The sequence below is a fragment of the Stegostoma tigrinum genome, chromosome 6 (assembly GCF_030684315.1).
Source record: "Stegostoma tigrinum isolate sSteTig4 chromosome 6, sSteTig4.hap1, whole genome shotgun sequence".
NCBI lineage: Eukaryota > Metazoa > Chordata > Chondrichthyes > Orectolobiformes > Stegostomatidae > Stegostoma > Stegostoma tigrinum.
In genome coordinates this window covers 60,139,072-60,150,637 of record NC_081359.1, presented here as the reverse complement: position 1 = coordinate 60,150,637, position 11,566 = coordinate 60,139,072, and positions in this window count along the sequence as shown.

The window sequence follows — 11,566 nt, the reverse complement described above, 5'->3', positions numbered from 1 at the left end:
CCGCCCATTGGCCCATCTGATCAAGATCCCATTGTACTTTGAGATTATCTTCGCTGCCCCCTACACCACTTATTTTGGTGTCATCTGTAAACTTACTTACCATACCTCCTATATCCACATCCAAATCATTTGTGTGAATGGTGAAAAGTGGTGGATGCAGCACTGATCCTTGTGGCGCACCACTGGTCGCAGGCCTCTGGTCTGGAAAACATCCTTCCACCACCACGTCTCCTACCTTCAAGCCAATTTTGTATCCAATTGGCTATTACCCCCGGAACACGTAACCTAACCTTGTTAACCAGTCTACCATGCAGAAATTTGTCGAACGCCTTACAGAAGTCCATACAGACAACGTCTACTGCTCTGCCTTCATCTATCTTCTTTGTCACCTGTTTAAAAATTTCAATCAAGTTAGTGAGAGATGGCTTCTCACGCACAAAGCCATGCTGATTATTCCTAATCAGTCCTTGCCCTTCCAAATACATGTAGATCCTGTCGCTCAGAATCCCCTGCAACAACTTACTCCCTCCCTGCAACTGACGTAAGGCTCACCTGGCTTTTCCTTACAGCCTTTCTTAAATATTGGCACCACAATTGCCAACCTCCAGTCTTCTGGCACCTCACCAGTGACTAGCGATGATACAAGTATCTCAGCAAGAGCCCCAGTAGTCTCTTCCCTAGTTTCTATCAAAATTCTGGGAAACACCTGATCAGATCCTAGGAATTTATCTACCTTGATGCTGTTTAAGACCTCCAGCACTTTCTTTTCTATATTATTGACACTTTGCAAGCTATTGCTATTTATTTCCCCAAGTTCTCTACCTTCTATGTTCTTCTCTACAGTAACTACTAATATGAAATACTCATTTTGTACCTCACCCATTTCCTGTAGTTCCATACATAGCCTTGCTGATCTTTAAGGGCCCCTAGTTGCTCCCTAGTTACTCTTTTGCCCTTAAGGTATTTATAGAATCTCTTTGGTTTTTTTCATAGAGTCATAGAATACCTACAGTGTGGAAACAAGCCATTCAGCCCAATAAGTCCACGTCATCCCTATGAAGAGCATCCTGCCCAGACCCATCCCCTTACCCTTTCCATGTAACCCTGCATTTACCATGTCTACGCCACCTAACTTACACACCCCTGGACACTGTGGGCAATTTAGTATGGCAAATCCACCTAACCTGCACATCTTTGGACTGTGGGAAGAAAGTGGAGCACCCGGAGGAAACCCACACAGACACGGGGAGAATGTTCTTAACTCTATTTGCCAAAGCTATCTCATGGTTCCACTTTGCCTTCCTGATTTCCCTCATAAGATACTCCTACTGCCCTTAAAGTCTGATAAATGTCTCCTTCTTTTTCATGACCACAGCTTCAATTTGTCGAGTCATCCAGCATTCCCTATATGCACCAGCCTTGGCCTTGACCCTAGCAGGAACATACTGTCTCTGAACTTTTCTATCTCATGCTTAAACGCCTCCCAGAATTATCAATCCAAATCCCGTATGCCCAAGTGTCCCGCTGTCTCTGATAATTCAATCCTATGGAGTCGGAGGAGCAAATCCAAGGAATAAAAGGGGGAGGTGGTGGGGAGTGGAAAATAAACACAATAACTATCGCTGGAAAAAATATATATTAGGAAAACTAATGGGGCTAAAGGCCATTAAACCCTCTCGCCCTGACAGGTTGCATCCTAGGATTATAAAGGAAGTGATAGTGAATGCGCTAGTAATAAACTTCCGATTAATTTTTAGATTCTGGATTTTTTAGATATTTGTCCCAGAGGATTGTAAAATTGACAAAATAACACCTTTACTCAAAAAATGGAGTGGGTCAAAGAATGGGTGACTGTAGACTAGTTAGCCTAGCCTCTGTTGCTGGAAAAATATTTGAGTCTGTTATAAACAATATAATAGCAGTGCATTTAGAAACACATAATCAAGCAGCGTTAATATAATTTTATGAAGGGGAAATCATTCCTGACAAACTTATTTCAATCCTTTGAGGGAGTAATGAGTGGGGTAGATAAAGCAGAACCTATAGTTGTAAAATATTGAATTTCCAAAAGCTATTCAATAAAATGCTACACATAAGGGTATTTTATAAAACAAGAGCCTATGGTTCTAATGGAGTAGAATATCACCATGGATATAGGATTGACTAATTAATAGAAGACAGAGAATTGGATTATGAAGGCATTTTCAGGATGGCAGTCTAACTAGTGAAGTACCACAGGATCCATGGTTGGGCCAAAATTATTTACGATATATCTTAATGACTTGGATGGGGGAAGTGATTGCACCATCGCTAGGTTTGGAAATGACAAATTAGGTGGGAAAACAAGTAGTTAAGTTAACACAAAGAATTCATAGAGGTAGAGAGATGATAGGAACTGCAGATGCTGGAGAATCCGAGATAACATGGTGTGGAGCTGGATGAACACAGCAGACCAAGCAGCACCTTAGGAGGTAGAGAAACAGGTTTAGTGAGTTGGGAAAAAATTTGGCAGATGGAATACAATGTGGAAAAATGTGACGTTATGCACTTTGGCAGGAAGAGTAGAGGAGCTGAATATGGGGGGAATTGGGGTTCTGGTGAATGAATCACAAGAAGCTAGCATCCAATTTTAGAGGGTAATAGAGAAACCAAGTGGAATGTTGGCCTTTATTTCAAAGGGAATAGGATATAACAATACAGAAGTCTTGCTAAAACTACCCAACGCACTAGACAGATCACAGCTAGAATATTGTTAACAGGGTTTAACAGGTTTGTTAACAGGGCTCTTCATTGAAAGAAAGATATACTGGGATTGGAGGCTGCCAGAAGAAGGTTCATAGTTTGACCTGGCGTATGGAATGTTTTTTTTAATGAGGAAAGGTTGAGTAAGTTGAGCTGGTACTCACTGCAAATTAGAAGAATGAGAGGAGGTCTAATATATAAGATTATTTGCCAGGGTTGATGTGGAGAAAGCCTAGGACTAGAGGGCATAATTTCAGGGTAAAGGGTCACCTGTTTAAGTCAGAGATGAGCAAGAAATTCTTCTCTCCAAGGCTAGGGAACTTATGGAATTCATTACTGCAAAGAGCTGCCAAGACAGGGCTGTTAGGTATACTGAAGGCTGAAATGGACAGATTTTTAATCATTAAGAAAATCAAGGATTATAGGGTTAATGCAGGAAATTGGAGTTGAGGATTATCAGATCAGCCGTAATCTCATTGAACAGTGGAGCCGTCTTGATGACCTGAATGGTCTTGTGGTCACTGATCTTGATGTTCTTACAAGATCTCTGTTTGCTAAATTGGGTATCCCTTTCCTGCAGAAACCCTGGGATGTGTTCAAACCAACAGAATCATGCTCACCAGAATGAATTTGAATGTTTATTAATTTGAGACAAGATGATGAATTGCTTTATATCCCTTGTTATTCTGGTATATTTGACTTCAGTTCATGTTGAATGTCGGCTGCCTGTGTAATTTTAAATGTGTGCACCTTTGTTCAAAATAAATTTTTGTGCATAATGTGTGTCCAGAATTTTTTTTGTCTTGAGAAAAGCTGAAATGTGAATTAGGCAGTTGTGTTTTGCTCATCCATACCCCAGTGTACCAAACTATTGCATTTGAAATTTTTTCTACCATTGAAGGAGAAGAGGTCAAAGAGTGGACATTCCTGCTGGCAGAAGATGTTAAGTGATAATATAGTGTTTGTCATTGATGATCTGCACACTAATGATATTCATGAGGCATTCTGGGCCTGTGGACACAATGGCTCAAGTTTTCTGATAGTGATTGCAGAAACAAAGACCGAACTTGCATGTTGGCAAAGTGCAGAAGTCCTGACAGAGCTAACTCTATGGGAATAGCCCAGAAAGTTGAAACTTCCAAAGGGCAATTACATGGCATGAAAAACCCTTTAAGACAGTCCTTGACTTAGAATCGGAGAATCTGGATAGTTCCAACTAACTTACCTGAAGAGTTAGCCAGGAAATGTTAGAAGAATAATATCAGCTCTAACTCCAAATAAACGGACACCATCTTCTGTCTCAACACTGATCCCAGAAGCCTTTAGGGACACCAACCTACTGTAACATGACACCCAACCTGCCTGGGAACCAACAGCCAACCCTGAACCCAACCGATGGCCTACATCACCCAAGACCAGTCATTCCCTGGACCTGACCCAAGGCCCAACACCAATTCCTGCCTCCCATTGACCATACCTCCCAGAACACCACCCTCCACTCAAAATGGCATTCCCTGGACTGGCATCCCACTCCCACTGCCCTCTGAGGATCCTCCTCTGACCTGTCCAAACACCATCCTTCTGATCTATGTGTCCTTCAAAGGACCTCCCAACACACCTCCAAAGACCTGAGCTAATATGAGCTCTCATTCACTCACCTGGCACCCTATCTCTCACTTATGCTCTGTTGTTAAATTATATCTGCAGTCTCTTGTGTGAATACATTTCAATGACTAACTACCATAGACGAACAAAAAAGATAAAACGTTTGATCTATCTGGACTCTTGTTTCACAAATGCTGTCAGATTTGCTGATTTTCTCCAGCACTTTCTGTTTTTGTTTTAGAATAGTACTTTGCTTTTATATGTTCTACCAAAACAGTTTCATTCTGGACCTGACTTTGTCCAGTATTATCATTAGCTGGGATCAACATAATGCATCAGACAACTGTTTTAAATTTATCTGGGCAGCATATTGACTGCTAAACATCGCTATAAAGAGATTATGAAGTCATATCTTTTTAGTTAGCACTCATCAAGACTGAACTGTAAGTGAACCAACTTAGAAAGGAACAATTAATATCTAAAGCACAAGAGGCTGGTGTTAATTGGTTGTGGTCTGGTCAGAAGGAGATGCAACAGTGCATGTTCACAGTCTTAATTAACAGATTAAATTCAGACCAGGCAAAGTCAACTTGTATTAATTAGGAAGTTTCCATGGGGATGCAGGAGGAATTGGCTGTCTTCCACAGCACTTTTCTCAGTGAGAAAGGTCCAAAGTTTTATTTGACTGCAAAGGGTAGGGCCACCTATGTGAATAAATGCAACTTCAGCATGTTCAAATGACTCACACTGCAACATTTATTTATAATTTGGCTTGCATTGTAATTCTTAGAACGGTCCAGATTGTTTACTAAATGTTGTCCAATAGAAGCACATTTAAGATAATAAAATGTGAGGCTGGATGAACACAGCAGGCCAAGCAGCATCTCAGGAGCACAAAAGCTGACGTTTCGGGCCTGGACCCTTCATCAGAGCTCTGGGATCAAAGCGAGATGTTGATAGCCAATGACGGGACAATAGCTGGCATGGATTGGGTTGGAAAGACAGTTATTCTGAATTTTTTATATTTTTATTTTTCTAATTTATTTCTATGATCTGTAATGTTGGACATTTTAATTCTTTACTTTTCTAACTTTTTTTTCCTAAGAACTTGTTCTTAGGAAAGTATTCTAGTATAATGTATAATGTGTCTATTGAACAAAAAAGTTTGATTTGTGATATTGGTGGAAATTAGTTATCTGTTTCTTTGTACAGGATTACTTTAAAATGAGGCTCGGTTACTAGTCCTACTATTGTGCATGTCCATCCTGCATCACCCATTGAAGATGATGATTTGTTGTTATAAAATCACTTGCCTCTCTACAGACATTGCATTCTCCAGGGGTTTCATAGCTTAGTGGGAATACACATGTAAATACAATTTTTAAAAAGTCAGTGGGAGTAACGTTGTGCAAATAAAACAGAGAACTATGAATGCTGGATATCCAAAAAAAAACAAAAGCAGATATTGCTGGAGAAATTCAGCAGGTGTGGGAGCATCTATGCAGCCAATGGAACTGTCTTGACCTTGAAATAAGTGCTGAGCTTTATCAACAATCGTTCAAACAACTATTCAGTCTCTGCTCATTGCACTGACATAGTATTCTTGACTAAGGTTGTTCAAATCATGGAAGGATCTGACAAAAGGTTATCAATAGGAACCATTAATTCTATTTCTCCATCTCTATAGATGCTGTTTAACCTGATAAGAAAACAGAGTTAAAGATTCGAGTCCAGTGACCCTTCTTTAGAACTAGAAGTGGCTTAAGAAAAGCTAATATTTAAGCTAAAGATTGGGTGGGGTGTTCCAGTGAGCAAATAGTTGGAAAGGGAGCCCAGAGAGAGAAAGATAGAAGGATAGGTGGGCAATTTGTCTCCACCTATCTTCTCGCCTCTCCCCCGCACCCCATCTTCAGCTTAAATACCATGTTTTCCTAGACAAAATTGCCCAAGGCTAATCCTTCTCATAAGCTGAGCATCCAACCTTTCCCCTCAGAACACTATGCCTTTGGCATGTGGAAGATAATGTTGAAATGTTTAGGTAGAAGCTACAGAGATGAGTTTGCTAAGATGTGGCAAGAAGAGAAAAACCCTCTATGAAATTTGTTAAAATTGACAATTAACCAAAAAGAATAAAGATTCTGATCATCGTCAGTGTTAATAATCTAAGTACAATAATAAGACAAAATTTTTGAAGTACTCATCAGGTTGAACAGCATCTATAGAGATGGAGAAATAGAATTAATGGTTCAAATTAAGGAGGAGGAGAGGGGACCTAATTGAGGTATACAAGATAATGAGAGGCATAGATAGAGTTGATAGCCAGAGACTATTTCCCAGGGCAGAAAAGGCTAACACGAGGGGTCATAGTTTTAAGCTGGTTGGAGGAAAGTATAGAGGGGATGTCAGAGGCGGGTTCTTTACGCAGAGAGTTGTGAGAGCATGGAATGCGTTGCCAGCAGCAGTTGTGGAAGCAAGGTCAATGGGGACATTTAAGAGACTGCTGGACATGCATATGGTCACAGAAATTTGAGGGTGCATACATGAGGATCAATGGTCGGCAGAACATCGTGGGCTGAAGGGCCTGTTCTGTGCTGTACTGTTCTATGTTCTATGTTCTAAATTGATGATTTTTTTGTCAGGTCCTTCCATGATTTGAACAACCTTAGTCAAGAATACTGTGTCAGTGCAGTGAGCAGAGACTGCATAGTTCTTTGGACAATTGCTGATAAAGCTCAGCTTTTAGTTTGTGGTCAAGATGGTTCCATTAGCTGCATACAATTAATAAAACAGGAGTGCCTGATTTTTAGAGGCAGATTTTGTTTTTAATTATGCAGCCATTAGGTCACAGATAAACAGGTTTCACCCGTCTTTATATGAAAAGCATGACCCAGTTTGTAGTGAATGGCAAATAGCCTAAAGGGTGTTGGTTTTCACCTTTGCACAATGAATGCAATTCAAGAATGAGCAAGTTACACAAGCTCAGCAAACAAAATCTGGAAATTCAGTTCAATTTGTTGCACATTAAAAAATTGTTACGTAAGGCCATATATAGGCAAAATTTATGCTTTAAAAGGGCTATTCTCTATTTCTCTAAAAGGTGCGGCATTTAATGCAAAATAAAGTGTTTTTCTCTGTGGACAAGAAGGAGTTCTCCAAACAACCTTAGATCACTTTCGTTGTAGAATTGACTTTACAAATGCTGATTCAGAAGATTCTGCCAAATACATGATGTTTCAATCACATTCATTTAAAAAAGTAGCCACCTTCTATCAGAAGATCTTTTATTAAGGAGGCCTCTAGCACGTCATTGGCTGATTACTTATGCATCCAGATTGACAGTGGGTATGGAAGGAAGACCATTTTGATTTATATGATGACTAATGTAGTGAATATGGATATTTCAAGTATGGATTTTTTGAACAATACCATCAGATGTGAACAATTTAGGGAAAGGACTGTGATTCTGCAGAACTAAAGTTAAGGAGTATTTCTTTACGACTCTTGCTTTCAGTCATCTGACTACAATGGCTTAAAGTTAGAGGTAATTTACTTTCTGTATTGACAGGCAGGGTGAATCCCGATAAGACAATAAAATATAGGAGCAGAAATTGGCCATTCTGCTCTGTCATTCAATGAGATCATGGTTGATCTGTTAATCTTCAATTCCACATTTTTGCCTTTCCAGATAGACTTTGATTCACTACTTGATTAAAAATGTGTCGATATGAGCCTTGAATAGACTTAATGACCTAGCTCAACAGCCTACTTTGGTAAAGAATTCTGCAGGTTCATTCGTAAGCTAACAAGTAAATTCCTTATCTGTGTCAAATTATTCTGAGATGATGCCATCTGCTCCTAGACTGTCCCACAAGGGGAAACAACCTCTCCTCATCTACTACATAAAGATGTCTAAGAATCTTGTGTTTTCATCAGGTTGCCTCTCATTCTTCTAAACCCAAAGATCACAGGTGCAACCTACTCAACCTTAACTCATTAGACAATGTCTCCATCCCCAGTGTCAACTTAGTGAACCTGTCTCCAGTGTCAGTATGTACTTCCTTAGATAAGTGGAACAAAACTGTTCACTGTGTTCCAAGTGTGGTCTAAATAGTGCCTCGAATAGTTTTGACAAGGCTTCCCTATTTTACAGTCTATTTCATTTGAAATAAAGGCCAACATTCCATTTGCCTTCCCTATTAAGTGCTGAACATGTATGTTTGTTTTTTTTGGTGGGGTCTTCCTCCATTTAAATAATATGCAGCACCAGTATTCATCCTGCTGAAGTACATAACCTCACATTTCCCCACTTTATATTCCATCTTCCATGTTTTTGCCCACTCATTTCAACTGCTTGCCTGTGGCTCAGATGGTAATTCAGAGATTATTACCTTTGAGTAGTAGAAGTCACAAAATATGCCAAAAAATTCAGAGAAAACCATGATAATCTCCTGAAAATTAATTGCTTGTCAAAAGCTGAAACTCAACAATTAACCTAAATATAAGCTTATTAAAGAAAAATGATAATTTTGTAATCAGAAAGTCATAGCCAATAGATCTGGCAATTTAGTTGCTCATGTACACAGAACACTAAAATGTAGCAATCAGGTTAAAAAAAATGATGAAGAATATAAAAGGCAGAGGTTTTGCAACAGCTGAAATGCTAATGGAATGCTAGTTTTTATACCTTGAGGAATACAAAGAGTAGGAGTTACACTTTAGCTGTAGAATGTCCTTGTTAGAGCATTCTTAGAGTACTCTGAGTAGTTGTGGGCATAACACTTTAGGAAGGATATATTAATCTTGGAGAAAGTACAGCATAGATTTACTAGAACAATATACATGATCTGTCTGCCTTGAACTATGCTTGTATATTCTAGTATGTAGAAGGTTAAGTGTGATTTGATCAAAGTTTGATCGATAATAAGAGGAAAAGATGGGATAAATTGGCAGTCTAAATACAAAATGAAAGGCAAACATAATTCAAAAATTAGAGTCATACCTTTTGGGAATGAAAGTAGGAAATATTTCTTAAAGCAAAAGATAGAGGAAGTTTAGACTCTGTTCTGAAAAAGCCATTGATGATAAATTATTTGTTAATTTTAAAACAGATATTGATAGATTTTTATTAACCAAAGGCATGATGGATATTGGCTGAATGTAGTTGGATCATAGATAAGCCTTGATTTCATTGAATGGAAGAACAGGCTCAATGGTATAAGTGGACCACTCTTGTTTCTATGTTTCTAGCAACATAAAACTCTTGTTAGATCCCATATGGTGTAACTGTCTGTTGCTCTGACACTATTCTTGGAAAAGATATGTTAGTCTTGGAGGGATATTTTGTAGATTCACAAAGTTCTCCCAGGGCTCGGAGGTTTAAATTTTGAGGAAAGATTACATAGGCTTGTATTCCCTGAGAGATTGTAAGATAAAGGATGCTTGGATTGAGGATTTTAAAAGGAATTGATTGGGTAGATGGATCAGATGTTTCAGCTGCTAAATTATCTAGGACAAGGGAAGATACCCCGAAAATCAAAGGTAGCCATTTGATTGAAGCAAAAAATGACTTCTTCATGCAAAAGGTAAGTGAATTAGGGAACCTCCTCCTACAAAAAGCTGAATGTAGTTAGGTCATAGATAAGCCTTGATTTCATTGAATGGCAGAACAGGCTCAATGGTATAAGTGGACAACTCCAGTGCAATGTCAATAAATAATTTTAAAACTGAAATGGTTTTGTTTACTAGCAAAAAGAAGAAATCTGGAACCTTAGTGTGTGGATGGATTTAAGATGCAATCAAGCATGAGTGCTTTGAAAGTGAATAGTGCAACAGGCTTGAGGGGCTGAATGGCCTACTTCTGTTTCTACATTTCTTTGTACTAGCATACAGTGTTGATCACAAGTTCCTCAGAGAAGCTGATCTTCTTCCTGAAGCATTACAATGGCAAAAGTGCTCCACAGTGACATTGGATAAAATGTTCAAGGACTTTGACATGCAGTGATGATGGAATGGTGGTACATGTCTAAATCAGTTGCCGTATTATAATAAACAAGTGTTCTGCATATCCTCTGATCAATTCTACATTCCATATCAACTTCTTCTTTGGGGCTCTAGCTGATGTACTGTTGTACAATGGTGGACTAGTCTTATGATCCAAACAAGATTTGAATGCTATATCTTGGGGTTCTATCGCAATTATATAGAATTATACAGAATATACAACATAGAAACAGGTCATTCGTTCCAATGTGTCCATGCCTGCATTCACCCTGCTCTTGAGGTCTTCCTTTCCTTCCTCACAATAATGATTTAGCATAGCTTTAAATTCCCTTCTGTGTTATACACATAGATAGCCTTCCTTTAAATGCAAATATTATTTGCCTCAACAATAGTTATATGTTCCACATGCTTGTTATTCTTCGGTGAAAAATGTTATTGCTAAAAAGTGACACAAAGTCAAAGCTGTTCATTTTGCATTCTTTAGTTGAAAGGCTTTAGCGATGTTTAAGTTCTGTACTACCAAGTAATTATTTGTGTCGAAGTTACTTCTGAATTTCTCATTTAATTTCTTGGTGACTATCTTCTTTACATGTTTTTGGTTGGTGCTGTTCCCAGTTTACATTTTCCTTTAGACATCTGTGGGTGTAACTTGGAGAAAGTCTCACTTAATACATCACTTTGTATCCATCATAACCACTTGTCCAGCTACGGCCACTCTAGGGAGGCAAACTAACATAACTGAATAAGGGACACTGTGAGAGGGAGTATGTCAAATAATTAGGAGAAGAAGAGTAAAGTTCTGGTACACTTAAGCTCATATTGTGTTTTCGTTTGCATGCATAAGAGAAGAATATCTTAATTGGTATCAGGTCTTCACAGTAGTGTGGAGGCTTCAAGTTAGGTTCAGAGTTTTCAATGTAAACAGAAGTTTTGATCTTCCAAAATTTATCAGTATTGGGTGGCTACATTGGGAGAGGTGAATGCTAACCCTGACAAAAGTCAGGCATGGCAACTAAAGGTGAATTGATGACTAAATGCGTCACTCCTGCAACTAGGTCAGTTTGCATTTTTTTTTAGATCCAACCAGAGACATTGAGAGGTGGACAGTGCAGTTTGACCAGTGCATGTATCCATCATTTTTGCCATGCTTGAGCCCTGGAGAGGACACTCCAGTTTTGCTGCAAAACATTATCACAACTTGGGAGAGACAGTAGTCACA